Genomic DNA, 21,644 nt, shown 5'->3' with positions numbered 1-21,644 from the left:
ACTGTATGCACCTTGCACAAAGATCATTCCTATTAGTAAAATACAAAATGAAAGACGTGTTGATGGGTTCTTTGTTTTGTTTTCTTTCTTCCTCTGTTTTCCAAATTTTCTATAATTTTTGATTTCCTTAGTTTATTTATGTTTAACATCATACCTGCATATTTACTTCTCACAGGTAGATCAAAGAAAGGCAGCAGTATGTTACCGTGTCTCAAAATATAAATACACAGCAGATAGTGGAAAGAATCACCTCCCTTTTCTATTTATGGTGAGATGAGCAAATCATAAGAGAATTGAGAACATCTACTTTTTTCTTGATTTGTGACTTGACAGAGGTAGTATAGTATAAAATATATACTATACAAAGTTAGCATAGAACTTTTACAGATTATTATTAAACATATAATAGTACGAAGTTTTATGACTGAGAGCAAAGGTGCAGGACTTACAAAGATGATGGAGAAGGACAATAGTTGACTAAAGAGCTAAGGCATCAAAAATGGAGAGAGCAACAAAGGAAGAATTCATAGGGTGAATTTAATTCACGGATTTCAATGCAAATAGAAATAATCTATGTAAATGATAACATTTTCCAGGTTCTTGGAGCACAAGGTAAAGAACAGAGAGAAAAATAAATATATAGAGAACTAACAGTATTGCAAATGTCCTTAGCTTCAAAAAACACCCTATAAGAAGCAAGCATTGGAAAGAGAACAAAAATAGTAAGAAATTATTTAAAAGTATAGCTAAAATTTAAAACCATACACACTTTAGTTCCTTGTATTTGGGTACAATTTATCATAAAACATAATCAAAGTAACTGTAAGAATTCAAAAACTGAATTTCCTAACTAATTAGACCTATTTTACTTGCATTTTCATTAATGTGATCAGGAGACAAAATTTTTGGAGAAAGAATACAGACGAGGTGATATACCATGTTGGTAAGCCAGACATGTATTACATGTAGTACATGTATTACATTATAAGCAACAAAACCAGCTCCGAGACTGCAGAGTTTGGGTACTACTACACTGCATATTCAAAAGATATGTATATTTTTACATCAGAAGGTAAAGGCAAGATGGAGTGTTGAGATTTGTGAAAGGATATTGAAAGTAAGAGTAGAAAAGAAGAAAGAACTAGTTACATTTCATTACTTTAGATAAAAGTTTTCTGGGGGACAGATGGAATGAAGACCAGAAACATGTTTCCAATGTCAACAACAATTATATATGAAATCAATATCTGTTGGTGTAACCAGACAAATATATATATTTGTTGGTGTTTGAGACATTCTATCACCTACATTTTCACTAGCTGGTCTGCAGTTCTTGGACAAACGTTTTGGTAACTCTATTCCCATATTCTTTCCCCCTGGTTTTAGGTATCCATGGACATAGAAACATTAGAGCACAGAAATTATTAAAAACTAATAATTAACTCTCTCTCACACACACAGACAGTGTGTTTTATTCCCATTCTGTAAAGTAAATCCTTGAAGTAAACTCCCAAAGTGATTTTATACTTTGTTCTCTGGTACACCTGTTATTCATTTCTTGGAACAGAAAGTCAAAGAAGTTTACAAGAGAAAGCTTACAGAAAAGATGACATCAACAATTTTAATTCTCAAGAAAAAAAAGTAAAGAAGAGATTTTTTTTCCCTTATGTTATTATTAATGAGGAGGTCACCAGTAGCCTTCAAAAAGAAACTTTCAGTGGTTTTAAGGCAATTAGAAAAAGAAAATAAATCAGTAGTGGTAAATAGTGGCTTGGTAGCACCTGCTCTATTTTGTAGTCCATAAATCTCAAATTCTTCTACAGTTACTGGTCAAATTTATGAAAATATATATTTTTTCTCCTTCTGAAGTTATGTTTTACTGATAGATCAGGGATGTATCTATTTAAATCACTTGAAAAACATTTTATAATAATGTAAAAAAAAATATTTTGCTATAAATAAATTAGATCCGTAAAGAAACACTATTTTCTTTGATTCACATTGTAATGCCTTCTGGGCCTACCGTTACCTTTTTTAGAAATATTTATATGTAATAAACACGTCAGTGTTATATTGCAGATATTTTAAATAACTCCTGTTTAACATATGTTGTTTATTTTTTAAGTTAACACATTTTTCTTTTTCTTTATCATTTCCTACCTCATATCATTAAAATGCTCACATTTGTTATGTTTTTATGTGATCTACATGCAGTTGAAAGTACGTAATAAAAAACATTTTCCACTGACTTATCTGGAAATAGATTCACATACAGATTCCAGGGGTAAATTTAGCATTTTATCATCCAGTATTTCATTTTACAAAACATGTTATTTAATAACTAGGTTCTGTTCTATTTGTACTGTCACAGCTACCAAAATGGTTTATTCTAGATCTACACAATGAGGTGAATAAAGTTTTTCATTTCTGAGAGCAGCAGGGTCCTGTAAGTAAAGCGTTCAGTGGCATGCTTAGATTCTTGTATATTCCAGTTTTGCTGGTGACCCATTACTTGACTTTGACATCTAGAATCTATGCACATAAAACCAGCACTGTGATTTAAGACTGCAATTTTTAAAATCCTCTTACCACCATTTAATCAGATTTTTCCCTCAGTTAATTAAAATTCTACTTTTAAAGATGCACAAAAATTCCCCTTTTTAAAATGTGTGTGTGTATATATATATATATATATATATAATTTATTATTATTTAACAGATCAATGTTGCACTCATACCTAGGCCTCCAGTGGGACATTTTCTTTCATTTCCCCTTTGGGGCACTCTAAATATAGTAACCATGTTTCACTCATTCCCAGTACAAACATAGAATCAAGGTCTATACAAACCACAGGGGAATTGATTATATTTACTTAGAAGTATAGGCAGAGGGTAAGCAGGTCATGTTTCAAAAACTTTGCAGAGTCTCAGAATAGTTGAAGTTGGAAAGGACCACAGAAGGTCATCTGGTCCAACCCTCCTGGCTCAAGCAGGTTCAGCTAGAATAGCTTGCCCAGCGTTGCCCAGCAGTTAACATATGATATGGGTGACCCAGTTCAGACCTCTTGTTCTTCAGGAATACAAACCTGTAACTCTTACCTTACAGGAAGATAATTAAACATCCTCACTAACTGGATGGAGACTGACAGAAAAAAAATTAATTGGACTAAAATCAGAAGAACAGTACTGTAGTTGTATTCCTTCAGAAGGGCCAAGAACTTGTTTATATTTTTTGTTTCTCCTATGATCCAGAATGCTTTTCTATCTAGAAGGTCTATAAAGCCATACTTTGAATAGTCATTTTGATACAATCAAATTTCTGTTCTTTAAACTCAAATGAAAAGTGACAAAGACAAATCCCATCAAGACCAGACTCAGCATTAAAATTCTGGCGTAGGGGGAGGTGGAGGTTTGAACCTCTTCAGAAAAGCATTGAAACAAGTTCTAATTTTTATATTGTCACTTTCTCATTCCCTTGACAAGTATTAAAAAGAAATGGTGATGCTTTTGCAAATGATGTGAATACTTGTTGGATGTGCTCTGAAAAATCTATTAGAGAAAGCTGTTGAAAGCAGTACAGTATGAATCTGCTTTTGGATCTAGTTCAACTTTTGCCTGAACTACCATAGTGACACAAATATGAAGACTAATGAAATTTTAGATATGTGGATATGTGCAATTCTAGGTTTCTAAGCAGTTTTGAATAACAAGAGACACTGAATTTTTCGTTAGGCAGCAGGAAACACTTGATTGCCTACACTGTCAAATCTATCTTTTGTACGATTTTTCAGAGCATGCCCTCTGAAAAAAACATATTTTATATACAATATATCCTAATATATGTTTTACTTATCTAGAGTGAAATTACCTGGACCCAGGAAAATCTCTGCTGCCAATTCTCACACAGTACTTAGCACAGTGGAATTTCAATCTGTGTTTGTTCTCTAATATAAACGGATTCCATGTGACTGTGTGCATCCATCAAATTTATACAATCCCCCTCCTTAGAGCTGTGTGGCAAAGGAAATGCTTGCTTGTAAAATCAGGTAACCAAACAGTAAATACAATACTTAAATTTGCTGCTTCCTGAATGCAAATCTTAATTACACTTTTTAGGCTAATTGTTGTAAACTTGATTTTAAGCACGTATATTGCCAACTGATGTAATATTTCTTCTGTTTCCTGTAATTACTTTAGCAGTTTTATTATATTTTAGCTTTAATATCTCTGCAATGCTGACAATTATCTTCTTCACTATATAACAAGCATTTCAACTTTTGGTAATTTTGGTGATTCCTTATTTTCATGACTAGCTTCTCTGTCTTGAATAGAATCAATGCTGTCTGTCTGCTAATATGAATAAACATGCACAGCCCATCTCAGAACACAAAACACTTCTGATGCTGAAAATTTTTCTCATTTCTGCCAGAGATATATATTCAGGCTTATTATGTGGAACCTAACTCCATGATATTAAAAATTTGCATATGTATGAACAGTCATCCATCTGCATTCAGTTATTCTTGGTGCAGTGTTTTAAAAGTTGTGAGTAGAAATTTCAGACCTTAACTAGCATTTTTACTCTTTATTGATCGGTTCTTGATCCTTCCGTAAGAGGCTTTGCCTGACACAAATACTGATGAAAATAGGCTTGATACAGGAAAAAGGGAGATACGGCTTACACCCTAATTGACAATTCCAAATAGTACTGCAGAGCTCCTATGATGTAAGTAAAGTAGCTCTGAAGGTCTTTTCCAAATCCTCACCTGAATCACCTTCAGAAAATGTAAAATCATTTTGAAATTGCCAAAGTCCAACTTCCTTGCTTCTGTTTGTTGTTTTTTTTGTTTGTTTTTTTTTTTTTTTTTTTTTGTTTTTTGTTTTTTGTTTTTGTTTGTTTGTTTGTTTGTTTTGGGTTTTGTTTGTTGTTGTTTTTTTTTCCTGTTCTGTGGTCTTAAAGGTAGAATACAATTTGTTCTTAAAGCCGAGCATAAACTCAGATCTTATTAAAATAGTACTGTATTTTCAAAAGTGTTTTCAGTTTGCTTTTATCAGCATTTTATCAGAATTATTTTGCAGAATATTTCATGAAAAATTCATTAGTTGCACTAAGAGATGTATACTAAGAGCACCTAAACAGCAACAACAAAACAACAAACAACAACAACAAAGCAACAACAACTAGACAGCATCTTGATTAATTAATCCCCTTTTGATTTACTAGAAATACTGAACCTAAATAATTGAAGTATTGTTAGAAAAAAACATTCATGCTCCCTTTCACAATTTTCCCTGATGACACTGCAGTAGATGTTGGTTTTTATTTGTATATTCCTCTCTGTTAGTTTCCCTTTTCAGAATTCACGTATTTCAGACCTAATGTAATGAATTTTGTCTACAAAAAAGGCAACATTGGGCGTAATACACTTGGACACTTTACACTATCCTTCCTGTTCTACCTACTAGGAGTCAGTGGCAGAGACGGAAAGGATCAGCCAGGTTCCTTATCAAGGAAGAATAAATCCTATGAGGAGTGCATAATGCAGAGGAAAAAAAAAAGGGGGGGGGGCAGGAAGGAGGAAGGAAAATAAGAGGAAGAACAAGTGCAAAAAGAACATTTGTGGATGTGCAATAATGGTTTATGCAATAATGGTTTACTGGTTGTACCTTGTTACATTGGTATGTTATGCAAGGTGAGCACAGAAAGGGTGATCTGGAGCATAAGGAATTTAAATGCTGTATGTTATGGTCAGGAAATGTTCAGTTATCAGGAAATTGTTTCATATTGTTTTATAGTCTTAACATTCAAATACAATGTAGAATGCAGCAGTGACACAAGTAGCAACTATAGAAAGAACTGTACGCAGGTACAGAGAAATAAATGAAGTAGGACGTTTGGGAAGACCGAGAAATGAGCTCTGATTGTCTTGAAATATTATCATTAAATATATATGCATGTGAATATTTAACAGCCATTTTTTTCTCTGACACTTCTGGAAGAACACTACTTTTGTATAGCAGAAAGTAGTTCAGTGTTGTAGTAATTGCCAAGAATTAATGAACTAACTGTAGCTGGAAGTCTTCAATAAAATAAATAACAAGCTGAGAAATGTGTATAAAGCTCTTCAAAAGTCAACATATGATCTAATAACATTTATGACTGAGGAGGGGTTTGATTTAGCTCGTCTTTACCCAGGTTTAGGTTTTCTTTAAAAAAAATGAGGTTTGTGTGTTCCTACTCCCTATGTTTCAATAATGTTTGAACACAGTGGTCAATTTTAACTAAATTTGACATATGGTTAAAAGTCACAGAAGTGATATGGTTAACCATATGGTTTAACCATAAACATATGGTTTAACCATATCACAGAAGTGATATGGTTAAAAGTCTCTCAGCTGACCTACATCATCACTGTGGGAGGCAGGGCAAATCTGGGTAATTTCCATACAAAAATGAGGACTAAGATTCAGTGAAAAGTCTATTTGAGACTAGAAGTACTACTGCATGAAGCAATTGGAAAATAGAAGGCAGAGGATAAAAGCATTTGTAAAGCTGATGCTGCATAAACCTCACATCCTTATAAGCACTCAGTAAGGTGTTGAAGAGTTGCAGTGCTGCCCTTCCATACACTCAGAGATGGGTTTTCAAAATGCTGTTAAGAAGTGTGGCACAGCTGGCCATGGAATGACATATTTCCATTTTAAATAGAAATGTTGTAGCAAAACAATTTTAATATGCAAAGATAACCATTAATTGCTCAAAGCTACTTCTTAAATAACAGAGCTACTTTGCCAGCCTGAGGGACCAATCTATTCCTACAATAGTCAAATTAGCAAATTTATCAAAGGAGAAAGTATGCAAGTGCAACGTCTCCCCTTCTTAAAGAAAAAGTGGTTCAAAATAAACAGTGCTGAGAAGCTGTGAACTATAAAATGAGTCAAAATCACTTTCCACCCGGAAAAGAGACAAATACTGAATCTGTATCCTAATTAAGCATATGAATAAGAAATGATTGATATTAATTTCTAAGAAGAACAACTTTGAAAAATACTTTCTTACCAAAAAGCATTAAGAATTAAGAATTAAAGCTATGGAAGTAGTAGTAGTAAATGATGCTGCAGTTAGAAGCATTCAATTTTTTTTCCCCAGGTGAACTGACATAATAGATTAAACATTCAAAAAAAGTTTCATGATTCACAAAAGAACTACATCATTAGTACCGAATGTAAAATCACTTGCTAGGAAGCATCATTTTGTTTTGCTGATGCCATCATCCTATATTACTTTTTAATGGCACAATGAACTGTCAATTGAGATTAAGTTCTTTGAAAGGGTCTTTTCATTGAATTAAGCTTCTTAATAAAAGTAATTACTTTTCTAATTTCCCACTGGGCTATTACAATATAATCTTGTATCAACTGGAAAAAACTAGAAAGTCGATCACCTCAGTTCTTATTTGGAATGGGCCTATAACATCAGAACCAAAGCTATTGCCTTGGCAAAGTAATATGTTAGCTGAATATGTTGTAGGGAGGAAAAAAAATAAAAATAAAAATAAAAATGAAAATAAAAATAAAAATAAAAATAAAAATAAAAATAAAAAGAGTAGAACCAAATACTTATTAATTATAATGTGGAAAGAAAATAATTTAATTATTTAATTATAATTAGGTTCCTCTTAAATTGATATATTTTTCAAAACAAATACAAAGAAGGAAAGGTACGTGTATTTTAGTAACCCAGCTAAGAGAAAAACATGAAAGCAAATTTAATGTTCTTACTGAAATGTTGAGATTTTAATTCACATGAGAAAAACAAAAACAAAAACAAAAACAAAAAAATAAAGAAATTTGGAGTTTCAGAAAGAGATAATGTCTGGACATAGAGTTCCTGTAATTTATAGCAGATGAAATAGCTCTAGTTTTAATGTGCAAATCTGATGCTGTGTATTGATAACTGAAAGATCAGTTTTTAAGTGGAACTAGCAAAGGCGGGCAGCACAGCAAACCCAGTTGGGCATAGATGCTCAGTCCCTGTTGACCACATGCTGCATGAAAAATGAAATGTAGGTGCATTGCAAAAGAAATGAAAGCACTCAGGTGAACATACTTCTATCTGTATGGTGCCTGGCTCACATATAGTACAAGTCACTATAGGTTTATGAAATTCTGGTGAGACTACTAAGAGACATCTGGGAAATAGTACTCAGATAACTAAAACTTGACCTTCTGAAAGTGTACATCTCCATATAAAACTGAGGAGGTGGTCTCTAAGTTCTTCCTCTCTTTCTCTTTGCAAAAGCAGAAGCACTAAAAATGACAAGGTACCACACACATAATTAACTTTCCACCTAGACGCATTGACTATCTTTCCATCGGATTATAGGAAAATTTCCTTCCAGAGAATCATTACAGCCAGCTGAAGAAACTACTCAAAAATACAGTTAGAAGGTTTTTGTGCATGTACTTTTCTTTTTCCATTTTGTTTTATAAGAGGCTGCCATTAATGATTATATTTTGACCTAATCCTTTTCTTATAATTAGAAACTGTATTTATTTCAGCATAACTTACAAGCAATCAGTAGATTTTTTTACATTAAACCAATCTTCACATAGAATTGAGGACAGAGAAAAAATGAGGTGCAGTGACATAAAGTAAGAGCCCTCACCTTCCCTGGATGGTGTAGCTCAAAATTATATAAAATGCTTTCTTTAGTTGCTCTGGTTTTTATTAGGTTTTAGCTGTGAGCACCATGGAATAATACTAAGCATAGTACATAGGTTTAACTAGAGACTACTAATGCAAAATTTTGCAATGGACTGACTGCTAGGCTGCTCAGAATTCAAGCAATTCAATTGCTGTGGTGAAGTGAACATAAAATAACATGTATTTTATATTAGGTGATTACACCACAGGACGCTCCATAATCAGTTTCATTGCTGCCTCATTATCTTAATAGCTATACTGAAATAACTTGTGTCTTGCAAAATGAATCCTCAGTCTCAAATAAATAAATAAATAAATAAATAAATAGAAATCTAGCTTTATTACTCATGAAGTAACAATAAAAAAAATGTAACTATGGAAAATAATATCAACCTTAATTAAAATGTAATTTCAAATATTGATTTTAAATGTGCATGTCTATAGCAAAATTGCCTGCTATGCCAAATGATTCATACCCCAGAAGTGTTCCACACAGTATGAACAGAAGAATGTATCTGCAAGATACAGATACAAGGTTTCCTTACCTCAGTAACACTTAGTCTAGTCTTAAGACACACTCCTTCCATTACTAGTAGTTAACCTCCTGTTACCTGTCAATCAATATACCTTTCCCTATTTCTAGTTTGTTTCTAAACAGTGTGATTCCTATTGAATGACTCATCTTGTATTTGTATGCATATCTTGCGTGGGTTTCACTGTGCTCTGTATACTTCCACGAGACCTCAAAAGAGAGCAAACATTTTGTACTTTATGTACTTACAAAATATATGTACAAAGGCATCCAATTAAACTGTTGTAGTCTGTGATGTTACATTACTTAAAGGTACTAAGATAATTGCACACTGTTCAAGAAGTACCCTCAGTTCACATTTTTATGAATTATATAGCAATATTCCCCCAAGAGTCCAAGCCAATGTTCTCTATTTTTTTAAAGCATACTGTTCATCCAAAAAAAGAAAAAAAAAAAAGTAAAAAACATAGACAATTGCATACCAAGTTGAAGTGAAAGCTTACACAATAATACTGGAGTTATTCAGATAAAATTATGGCCATATAGAGTTAATGCTAGAAGAGTTAATTTTTGGAAGAAGAAATCATGAACAAAAGCAGAACTAAAACTTACCAATAAATTTTATAAGATACCTGTCTCCAGACAGACATGCTCTTCTTTAAAGTATTAAAAGTGAACACGCATCATCAGCCTAATGGATCAGAATTCAGTGGAAACGGTCTAATTCTTTTTAATGTTGTTTTATCTCAAACTATTGCATATTTATAGTAAATTCTGGATCTGGGTCTGAAATTGGAAGAAAAATTGTCCCCATCCACTGCCACAATACAAGTGTCTGCTTTGGGATGGGACATATGTCTAGGCTGTAGCAACAAAACACTTACTGTCTATAAGGGTTGCGTGTTTTTTGGAATAAAAAAACAATGGGCATGCAAATTTCACCATCTCAGTCTGCAAGCTGAATTTCTCTGTTTTCTGTCAATAAGCACTTATTTAAAAATATGCTTAAAATAGTTGAAAGTAAGAGAATTCTTCCTTTCTAAAAATAAAAGATAAAAACCACAATAACAAATAATAATAATAAAAAAAACACCAAAGACCCCACAAGAATATTTGATTTGCATTTTCTTATTATATTCAGAGCATACTTAATTAAAATGGAGCATGCAGCCCACAAATTTGTGTAATTACTTCTTTTGCAAATCTGTAACAGTTCCTTTCAAAACAATGGAGTTGTTCTGTCTTAGTGGTATAACTAATACTGTGAAACTCCTAGTTCAGAACCTGTATTAGTTTCAAAATACAACAATATATTTGCCTGTCCAACTTCCACTTACAATATGCTTTATGCAGACACCTGTAACTCTCGTTGCTGAGAGATCTCAGTAGGTCCCTGAAGTTTAGGTGACTTGGAGACTTAGTATGTCATATTCACATTTTTCTTACAGGCAGGCAGAGTTTGGTCTGACTACAAAGCACCTAGTGAGGCCAACTGCTTTTAGGACAGATGGTTCTTTGATTCTTTGATCCTTGTAGGATCATCTCTGACTGCCTCTCTGGTACCCTATTCTGAACCTGAAGAGCAGAAGGAATATGCAGTGTCACGGTCAAGTGTTGAGATGAATTTGAATTTTACATGGCATGGTCTGAGCCATAAGATCATGAGAAATACCCACTTTTGTGTCTCAGAGATGCCGCAAATAATTTTCTTGAAGATAAGTATCTTGTGTAAGCCACATAACCCTGTCAGGAGCTAAGCACAGTTGCATATATAGCAACAACTGCATGCATTTTCCTGGAGCACCAGAGAGAGAGAGAGAGACAGAAAGAAAGACAGAAAGACAGAAAGACTGAAAGAAATGGATTACCATAACATATAAACCAGATTACTGGTAAGAAACTGTATGTTGCAGACAGTTATCAATTCTGCTATTTTATCAAGTGTTTGCTTTACCAATGTGTTCTGATTTAACATGCCTACTTGAACAAGAGCACTTGGCAGTGAGAAAAATTCTTCCAGGGGCTACTGTTTATTCCACACATGCTTATCACCCATGGCTCTGCATATCTTCATTTCATTTATAGCTGTGGAACATCAGGTTATATCATGAGCAGAACAGAACATTTGAATTACCTGACAGATTTGAGCCAGACAGGGCATGGTTTCAAAGACTGTCCTTGCTTCTGGATTCAGTTTCATTTAATCTGCAAGTTAAAACATTTGAACTTTAGACTGCTATACTACATGCATTTACATATGAAATATAATGCTAAAAAAAGTTACATCAATTGTGCCCTTGTTAAAGAAATCAGCTTCTCCTGTCAATAATGTAGTTCTGTTTCAAGGTGTTTTCATCAATGAATCATCACTTGCATTTTAATCAGCAAGTCATTTCGTGTTGTTTTTTATTAATAGTCTGCATTTTGGAGCTGCAGAGGGGTGAGGAGAAAACTGATCAAAAAATAAATAAATTACAATTAGTCTTGCACTGTAGTAACCAAGACTGGTGGAGTTAATGCTCTAGAATGTTTATAAACTGGGCAACTGTGAAGTTACAGTACACTAAACTAAGTATACGTGAAAACAATATACGGCAGAAAAGCTTCTCTAATCCTAATTTTCCTTATCCCACATGTACCCTGATATTCCTGCGAAACAGTCTTTGCACATAAGACATTAAAAAAAAAAAAAAAAAAAAAAAAAAAAAAAAGTAGAAATGTTATTCTTTTCATTTAGTGTTAATCCAAATCATCTAGAATAGCAATCCAAACCCATAATGTACATCCACTGAATGGCACACAATTTATGCCATTCTACCACTAACACTTTGCAGTTTACACAGCTGAAAATGGCTTTGTCTGCATCTTGGGTAACAAGCTACCTCAGATCAGCAGTTTACCATTCACGCTTTAATCAAAACAATACACTGACCATTCACATGGGCATTAGATAAGCCTTTTGCTAGAAGCTGACTCAATCTCCCCATTCATTCAAAGGTTCCTAGAAAATTCTTTTTAACAAAATGTGCACATTTTTGCTATTCAGTATGATATAGTTTATTCTATGAAGGTGAACTTGCTACAAGAGTGCAAACTTGTTTACGTTATTAATTGAAAAAAAATAAACAAACAGGAAAAAAGCACAGAAAGAGCACAGTGAAGTTATATTTCTATAATGTTAAATATATCTTACTGATGTTATTAAAACATATCCCCTAACGAGTTACATACAATTTATTCATTTTTACTTAATAGTTTTCTGGTCATCAGCAGATTTCAAATGTACCCAGCTGAACTAAAGATTAGGAATATAAATTGAAACGTCTTCTTTAAAGAGAAAAGTATTCTTGTTGTGATATAATATATCACCACATAATAATAATATATCATAACATAATATATCACACTTCTATAATAATGGTCAATAACTTCAACATTTTATTTATTACCAATAAGTATTTAACAGATTTATTTACTGAATTACAATGTTTAACAAACTCAGTTGAGTGGGAAATTATTGAATGTCCATACCCAAAAATAATAAAAAAACACTAGATGCTATTTGTATAAACACTGACATTATAATAGTACAATCCAGAGCAGCTCTAGGATTACATTATTGATCTGTACATAAGTAATATATCCTGGCAATAAGAAGGAAAAGGACAAACATAAAAATCTTATATTTTAACCAAATGTTTTAATGTATTATGTGAAATTCAGATATATATATATATTTTTTAATAGCAGATTATTTTATGTTTTTCATAGCAATAAAAAAAGAGCAAATTACACATAGCATGATAGCATGGCAGGGTATAACTGTAGCCCTACAGGTAAACATTTGACAATGGATACTGAAATAGCCTATGATAAATAACAGTTTTGCAGGGAAAAAAAGCAAACAAACATACCGTATTTAATGAAAAGAGACAAAACTGTTGTTTTATGTAGTATAATACAGTGATTTATTTTTTTCCCTTGACTTACAGTTCAGTATTTTGAACAAAGAGGAATCTTTGCTTCGTGGACATAAGAGACTGCAATGTGCCTGGACATAAGCTACAGTATATATAAATTATATACGACTTTGTTGATGTTGTTAGTTGCAGTTATTTTTGAAAATATGTTATGGAAAATGGGATTAGTCAAAACTGAAACAGTATCATTTGTAACAGCATTTAGCCCCATCTGTAAATTGACAGGATGAATCAGTGGAAAGATAATACCTCAAACATGCACATGAAATGTCTGTTTCCAGGACACTTTTAATAGCAAAGTTGCATTAATATATTTTAGACCAAGAAAAGAAAATCAAAAGTTGGATTCCAGAAGGGATGGACTGAGCCTCAAGACAATAATTATTTTAGGACACCATGCCAAAGAACATCTGAGGTGTAAAAAGTACTACTTCAAGTAGATTACAAATGAAAACAGTACTCAAATGAGCTATGCTATTAGTGTACAAATTCAGCCTCTTCACTGACTTAAGCATGTATTCAACACTGTCACAGATGCATCTACTGTGATTTAGCACCGTGTTGAAATTCCATATGGTGAAGTAGGTGGCAGGATAAATTTCTTCAGCAGAAACATGCATGATAAGAAAGGGACTTATTTTTAAATTAAGCTTTGCAAAATGGCTTTAAGCTTTCTGCTGTATTTTTTAGAATAGATTTTCTTATATCTGTTTTCACACAGGCATACAGGACATTTTCTTCCTTTGAAATAAATGAAAAGAACATACTTAATAAATTGGTGACAAATTTGAAAATAGAAAATTTCTCAACACTTAGTGTAAGTGGATTCTGACAGAAACATTTAAGGTGGAATACTATCTTTGTCACTTAAGCAAAGCTATCTCCTATGGAAATTAGGTTTCAAAAAATTTGTAGGATTTTATCTGTAGAGAATAAATGAGCCTTACAATAATGAAAGAGCACTGTCTGTCCAAGCTTTACCCTTTTAATCCTTTCATTTATTCTTTACCACTCTCACCCTTCCCCTCTCATACCCCATGTTTACATTCTTCACCTAGGAATCCACCCCACTTTGTTTCAACTGGAAGAACAGCCATGCCAAACTTAACCAGAGTCTGATTGAATGTCTATATATACATAACACAACCAACTCATGACTGAAAAAAAAACACACATATACATAATTGACAACCACCTCATTTCTGGTTTAAGCCAATTAATAATATTTCATGTGCATAAAGCAGCAGGGGCTACATTCAGCTCCTCAGTCTTTTCAATCTTGATTCGTAGTTCCTGTAGAAATCTCTCCTAGGTGAGATTTAAGGACAGACCTTCTGGATATTGAAAGCCTTCTGGGACTGTAGCTTTCCTTCAAAAGGAAAACAAAACTGGCAATAAAAAAATAAGTAATGAACACTTAAAATATAGACTCATTTGTAAATAGGCTTTTTGATGATGCTATTTGATTTCCATTTGGACAAGAAACACCAAAAGGAGGATAAACACCAGAATGCTGGCAAATAATACCAGTATGGAGGTTCATACATATTGTGCTCCAGAAGCTTCATTTTTTTATGGCTCCAAATTAATACAACTGTGACAGCTGCTATTCAGAAAACAAAAATTCACAATATCTTTGACAAAAATAACATACATATTAATACTTGTTGCAATAGATTTGCTATCATTTTTAATTTCAAATAACTATACAGCTCTGATGAAAGACTGTTTTGGAGATTTCCCCAAAAGAGAAGTCCAATGATTTTTGAGGCAATCAAAGGAAACAGTTCCAGAAATATCAGATGATGGCCTTTGTATGACACTTTTCTAGACTGTGAACATCAGAGTCAAAAAATGGTGGAAAAAAATGGACATTGTTTTCCTCAAGCATAGAGACCGAACAATTTTTTACACTAGTCTCTACACTAGCTTGCGAATAACTGGGATGGCCAATTCATTAATTCATTCAAAATAACAATACTAATAAAAAGAAGAAAATTAATTAAATCTGTATTAGCATTCACTTCAAGATTCGAAAAGCCTATTCTTAAATCTTGCCTTCACTGGTCACAAATAATTTCAGAGAGTTGTTGATGGATTTTTATTTTTATTTTTATTTTTATTTGCATTTGCATTTGCATTTGCATTACTATAATTAAAAACTTTCCTGGAAAAAGACTACATAAATGAGAATCAGAAACTAATTATGATAGACTTGTTAAGTGAGATTTCATTGACATGCTAACTGTAACCAAATTTTGATGGGAGGCTTACCACTAAAGATTTGATTGCCCTCGCTTTTCTTGCTGATGTTACCATAACCATGAAAAATTTTAAAATATACATGGTAAATATATCACCAGAGAAATTTTCAAACTGTCCTTTAAGATCAATATTTAGATCCTGGAGAAAGATAAGAAAAATAGCAAAATCCAAATCCCTATAGGTTCCTTGAATATTTTACTACCATGAGGTAAGGTAAAACCTACATGTTTGTATTTACCTTGTGGTAGCCTTCATGACTTTGTTCTCTACAGTGTTCTAATGAAGAAAACCGTATATGTTATAATAATTTTTGAGAGGAGAATATTTTTAAAATTTGGTTCCATGGAAATCAATAGCAAAATACTATCTTTAGTGAAGACAATTTAATCCCCAGAAATACATTTTTTCATAACTTTAAATTATTTTTCAAAAAATAGTTGTTTCATGTATGCACTTCCCATCAAAGTGTATATAGTGCTCAACTAAATGTTGGTAGGTATCATTTTACACAATTCCCGTAGTTAAAACTAAACTTGAGAGCAGAACAGATTTTGGCATTACTCAAATGCATTTGCAAATGGGTAATCTGCCAAGGGAACTAGAGTTGTATTTTCATGGCCGATTCATTATTTAGCTGAAAACAGCTTGAGTAACAAGCATGTTTTGCAAAAAGTCATCTAAGAATACCAAAGATTATTTTTTCATGAATCTTTGAAATTATTTGTTCTGACAAGTAGAAACTGTGATTGATTATAACTAGTCATATCAGACATTGTCTACTCATTTTAGAAATTATTGAACTTTTACAGATTTCCTGAAACACTTTTTATGATATTAAACAATATAACTATTTTTTTTTCAGAGTTGATAAATTTAATGCACTCGGAAACTTTCTATAAATATTTAAAAGATTATTTTTTTCTGAATAATTTTATAAATCTGAACATTGAGATGAAAGCAAAAGAGTTTACATATACTTATATATTTCATAATTATCCTGTGCTTTCTAGATTTTGGTAGTTAGCTTTCTTTAATTTGAATCAAAAGTATAGCAAAAGAAAAATAGCAGATGCTCATTGTGAATAAACTATTGCCTCCAGCAACATCCAAAATACAATAGTTTCCTCGTCCAGTGGCTAAAGCTAAGATAAAACAGTTTCTAATTTAAAAGTAATTTAACACTTCTTATTGTGGAAGCTCCAAAAACAACAACAACATAATAAAAATAAAAAAGACCAAACCAGCCACCTTTTTTATTCAAACAAAAGACTTGTTTCAGAGATTTAGCCTAACAAAATCAAGGTTCCACTCATCCTAACTTTCAAAATGAGAAGATGTTTTCGCTTGGCTGTACACATACATAGTATGTACTACATAAGTTCTCTCTTCTGATTGAACCCGATGTAGTGAGCCACTGTAAAATTCAAACATTTTTTAGTGTACCAATAAAAAATGACAACATTTATTCTTGAATTTCTTTTCATGCCATCCAAAATTGCTGTATCAGTGGAATTTTTTGAGATTATTTATCAAGAAAACTTCTTGCCGTTTCTTGGACTGAGTCTTTCTCTGAAGCCTGAAGTATCTCATGTTTAAGTAGATGCTGTTCCCATGCGTTTGTGAGCTCTAAACTCTGCCTGTAATTTCAAGTAAATTTTTCCCTATTTTTTTGCTACACTTTCTCAAGTCTTTAAAGTTTTCTAATTCATTGCAAGTTATTTTAATCAAGATCCATCATTCCGTAAATGAAGATAAGAGCTCTTAAATTAAATTGTATTTGTTGTTCTCTGAATTATGAAAACAGAATATAATTTGCAAATGCATTTGTTAATATATACTTCCACACTCAAAATTATTTAATTTTGTTCCCACTAAACTTCATGCAGGTTTTGTCATCAGCTTGAATATGAACAGACTTAGATATTTTTTTTTAATATAAATCTCCACTTCTTGTTTTACAGGATGCCATGGAAACATTGCCCTACCTGAGGCTATGGCAGGAATGGCTCAAATTCTCCACAGGCAGATAAAACTAAAGAACAAAAAATAATATGTTTAGCAACCTAAAGTCTTTTATATGTAGCTCAACTACTGGCTGAGTACTTGTAGACATATCACAGATATTTTATTTTTATTTTTTCATAAAAGCGCTAGCAATTTCTCAAAAATACGTACCACCTCAAAGAGAACTAGAGTTAAGAAGCAGTAATTAAAAACTCAAGAAGAAATTTTACAAAGAGTGGACATTAATTCATATGACTGAAAATGAAAATATAGGAATACCCCAAATATGTGGGAACATTAAGACAAAAAAGAAGGGAGAGGTTGGCAGCAGAAGTCCACAGAGACACAGTTTAGCTTTTTCATAATGTACATGAGTAACATTTCTTTCTACAAAGTATATAAAGACAACAAGAAAGCAGCAAAAAGCTGATTAGGAAAAAAAAAAAAAAAAAAAAAAAAGGAACCTATGAACAGTTAGTAACTAAATTATTTGTTTCAGTTTCTATTCCAAAGGGGTGGTTAAACTGAGAAATCAGCAAACTGGAATCAGGCTACTGGAACCATTGCAGGAATCAGATAAAATAATCTCAGAATTTATATTTCCTCTGAGAATATATGGAAGAGAGTTGGAATAAGAAAAGGTAAACAGCTGTGCTTAACTTTGAAAAAGTAGAATAGATACAGATAATCCAGATAATATCATATTAGTCAATATAACTTCCATTCTCACAAAAATGCTATATCTTTGAGTAAATACTACAGATGAACTAGAGCAAATATCCACTTGTCAAGAGAAGACATCAATCCCATCTACTCTCTTCCTAAAGGGAAATACCATGTGTTGTTTCAAGTATTTGACAGTCTTACATGCCATGCTTATAAATAAACTTAGAATTAAGCAGTTGAGATGACATTATTGTAGCTAGGTGCACAACAAATTTGAAGCTCTACTTAGAGCTTGACCTGCTGTCAAGCTGGAAGAAAATACTGAGTGGGGTTTCACAGGGTCTGTCCTGGATCCAATGTTATTCAATATTTTCATTAATGACCTGGATGATGGAATAGAGAGTACACTTATTAAATTTGCAGACAATACCAAGCTGAAAGCATCTGCAAGCACTTTAGTGAATAGGATTTGAATTGACAGTGACCTTGACAAATTGAAAAAGTGACCAAAAAAAAAAAAAAGGAGAGAGAAAGAAAAAAAAAAAGATTTAATTTAATAAAGAAATGCACAAAGTATTACACATAGGATTAATCCCTAGCTGGAAAAAATACAAAAGGTGGAATAACTAAATATGCGTCAAATTTACAGTGGGTAATGAATCGCAGAGACAAAGAAAGTCAAAAATATCATACTATATATGCAGGACCATTTCACACAGGAAATGTGAAATAATCTTATATGACACTAGTCCATTTCAGTCTCAACAATTTCTATGGTCAAAGCAGCCTGCCTAGATAATAGTGTTGCATGAATTTTAGGTACATCAGAAATGCTTAATTTAAGAAAACTAAATTATATTTCTTTTTTTTTTAAATGAGAAATGTCTACCTCATGGCATGCAGAATTTGAACCCTCAGCTTCCCTTCTGCAACAATTTTCTGTCCAAGCAGAAATGAAAGTTGCAAAACTGCTTTATCTTAATGTAGGGGAAGTATGATACAAACTTTGACTGATAACCTTACCACGATGCAGCTTCAGCATATGTTCTTCAAGGGGGGTAAATGCAAGATGGGGAACAACCAGCTACATTTAAGATTCAGAGAGGGTAATGAATTTCAAGAGTTCTCGAATGAAAAATGGCATGCTATTGAAACACATGTAAGCAGAATTTATGTAAGAAACATGGAGTAATTAGTGCCACCAACAAGCTTGACAGCCAACTGTTCCTACCTTCACAAGAGCATGGAATACATTCATGAAAGATAGGACAGTCATGTCTCCAGCTTTTTGTATTTGGTTAAACAGAAATTATCTTGGTAAAAATAGTTAAACTTTTCTAATAAAATTAATGAATCTTCAGAAAATATCTGAAACACTTATTTTTTATACATCATCTAAAGAGATGTTGAAATCATTGGAACAAACAAAAATGTTCCTTTCATCCCTATTTGTAATAAGGATATTTAATAACTGTAAAGATCCCCATGATCTAAACTACTTATTGCCATTTTACCCTGCTTGGGCAATGAAAACAACAAAATATACAAAGCACTAGATATATGACTTACCTTTCTGATGTGCTGATTTTAACATAGTGAGTCCAGGAATTAAGTAGTACTCAGTATAGAGACATCCAAATTTGATTTTAATGTTAATTAAAAAGGAAGACAAGGGAATGAAAAATTCTACCAATGCTTCTGTTGATTTCACCAGTAATAGTAAGTAAAAAATGTTACGTCTTTCTGATGTTTCCCCAAAAAAGGGAAAGAAAGCCACTGAGAAACAAGAGTTTCTTACCTGTTAGAGAAAGAAATCTTGCCAAAACATTTAAACTGTTGTAATTTTTTGATTAGAGAAATATAATTATTTAAAAGACTATTTAAACACATTTGTTAAAATATTATATATTCATTATATATTTTTTTTTTATATATATATATAAAAATAAACATACTTCACCTGCTACAGTGAGACACTGTTGAAAATTTTATTATTCATGCTCATTTAATCAAATGAATTAAAGAAAATTAGTTGTACATTTCATTATATATTTCTTGAATATTGCAAACTTGTTGTCAGGATGAGGTTTGTTGAGGCATGCAACTGACTAGTTATCTTAGAACTAATTTTATATGTGCAAATACAGCCAGAAAACCTCTCCAGACTCTGCTCAACTACTGCAAAACAGTTTCATTTCTGCTATTCTCTTGAGATCCAGATTCAAAAAGCTTAAGATAGAAGGAATGGAAGATCAAGCCTTTTTGACACAGCCTTTAAAGATGCAATTACTGGCTTATGTAACAGGGTAAGGAGCAAAATGGGAAACGTGGGACATGTGGGGGAGAGGGAAGTCATGAAACTCTTTTACACTAGTCTATCTATCGTGACAAAGACATGTTTATTGAGCTAACAAGCATGAGTTCCCACTAGACCACCCTCCTCTGCTGGGTTGAGAGCATCTTGGTTTACCCAGCTCTGTGTTTCCCCAGCATCTTCCATGCCTCTGAAAACAGAAAAAAAAAGTTAACAGGTGTATCATGGTGGTGTATGTGGGGAAGGCATGCCCACACCCCACGGCCTTGTACAGGGAGGGAAGGACAAGTTCCCCTGTCATAACCATGTCCTAACCAGCAAAGATGGTGGTCAGTTATTAATACAGTTACTGGGAGAGGTAGTGGGAATTTGCCCTTGACCCTCATGTCAGACTTTAGCCTTATTTTTTGTCATAAAAAAAAAAAAAAAAAGATTGAAATAAGTTATGTCAACTGTCTCAGAAGTAGTTAAACACAGGGAAGTTATCATAATCCAGTACCTATCAAAGGATGCAACAGGATGGAAAAGGCCACTTTTTCAAAGCCAACCACTTTTTCAAAGCCAAAAAATGTTTTTTTATTTTTATTTTTTTTTAAGGATTAGCCATTGTTCATTTTATTATGAGTATTTTATTAATAACATGTATCACAAAGGGTACTGGTTAAAAAAGAATTAACCTAAGGGTACAACTCCTATACAGGAATGTAGCTGTAGGATGAAAGACATTCCTGACTTACTTTGTGAATGACAGCAACTATAGAGGTCTGCCTACACAAAAGATGGGTAAAGTGAAGTCAACAGCATTAAGATGGCCGTATTTTCTTGGGAATCTATGAAAAAAAAACCACCACTGTTCTTGTAATAACCCTACTTTGGCCTTGTTGTTCTTCTTTAATATTTTGCCTTCAATCAATTCCAGTCTTTTAAACCTTTTATAGCACTTTTTTTTTTTTTTTTTTTTTTTTTTCCTGAGACATAGAATAGTGGAGTAACTAGAACATGATATGTTTCTAATATGGGGGATTAGCATACTTCAATAGCTGACCTTGAACTGCTGTACTTTAAATTTCCCTTAATCATCACAATGCATATAATGCAAGTTATTTTTCTGTATGTAAATGAACTAAATCTCCTGACTTTCTGCCTAGATGTTAACATGCTAAAAAGTAACAACTA

At 32.7% G+C, this 21,644-nt stretch overlaps 1 protein-coding gene across 2 annotated transcripts in view; it reads right to left on the bottom strand.

The window, feature by feature from the left end:
* Positions 1–21,644, bottom strand: part of DGKB (diacylglycerol kinase beta) — a 402,254-nt gene that overhangs the window by 365,055 nt on the left and 15,555 nt on the right. Inside the window, exons 1-2 of one of the 2 annotated variants that reach the window (XM_072033592.1) lie at positions 17,470–17,491; positions 11,374–11,444 (exon numbers count right to left, since the gene is read on the bottom strand). The gene's annotated coding sequence lies outside the window, so the exon portion shown is untranslated. Of the gene's footprint in view, positions 1–11,373; positions 11,445–17,469; positions 17,492–21,644 lie in introns of those variants that run through there. The other variant, XM_072033589.1, reaches the window with a different exon arrangement.

This window comes from Anas platyrhynchos, chromosome 2 (genome assembly GCF_047663525.1).
Source record: "Anas platyrhynchos isolate ZD024472 breed Pekin duck chromosome 2, IASCAAS_PekinDuck_T2T, whole genome shotgun sequence".
NCBI lineage: Eukaryota > Metazoa > Chordata > Aves > Anseriformes > Anatidae > Anas > Anas platyrhynchos.
The sequence above is the reverse complement of the archived record's forward strand: the minus strand, read 5'-3'. Positions and strand labels throughout refer to the sequence as shown.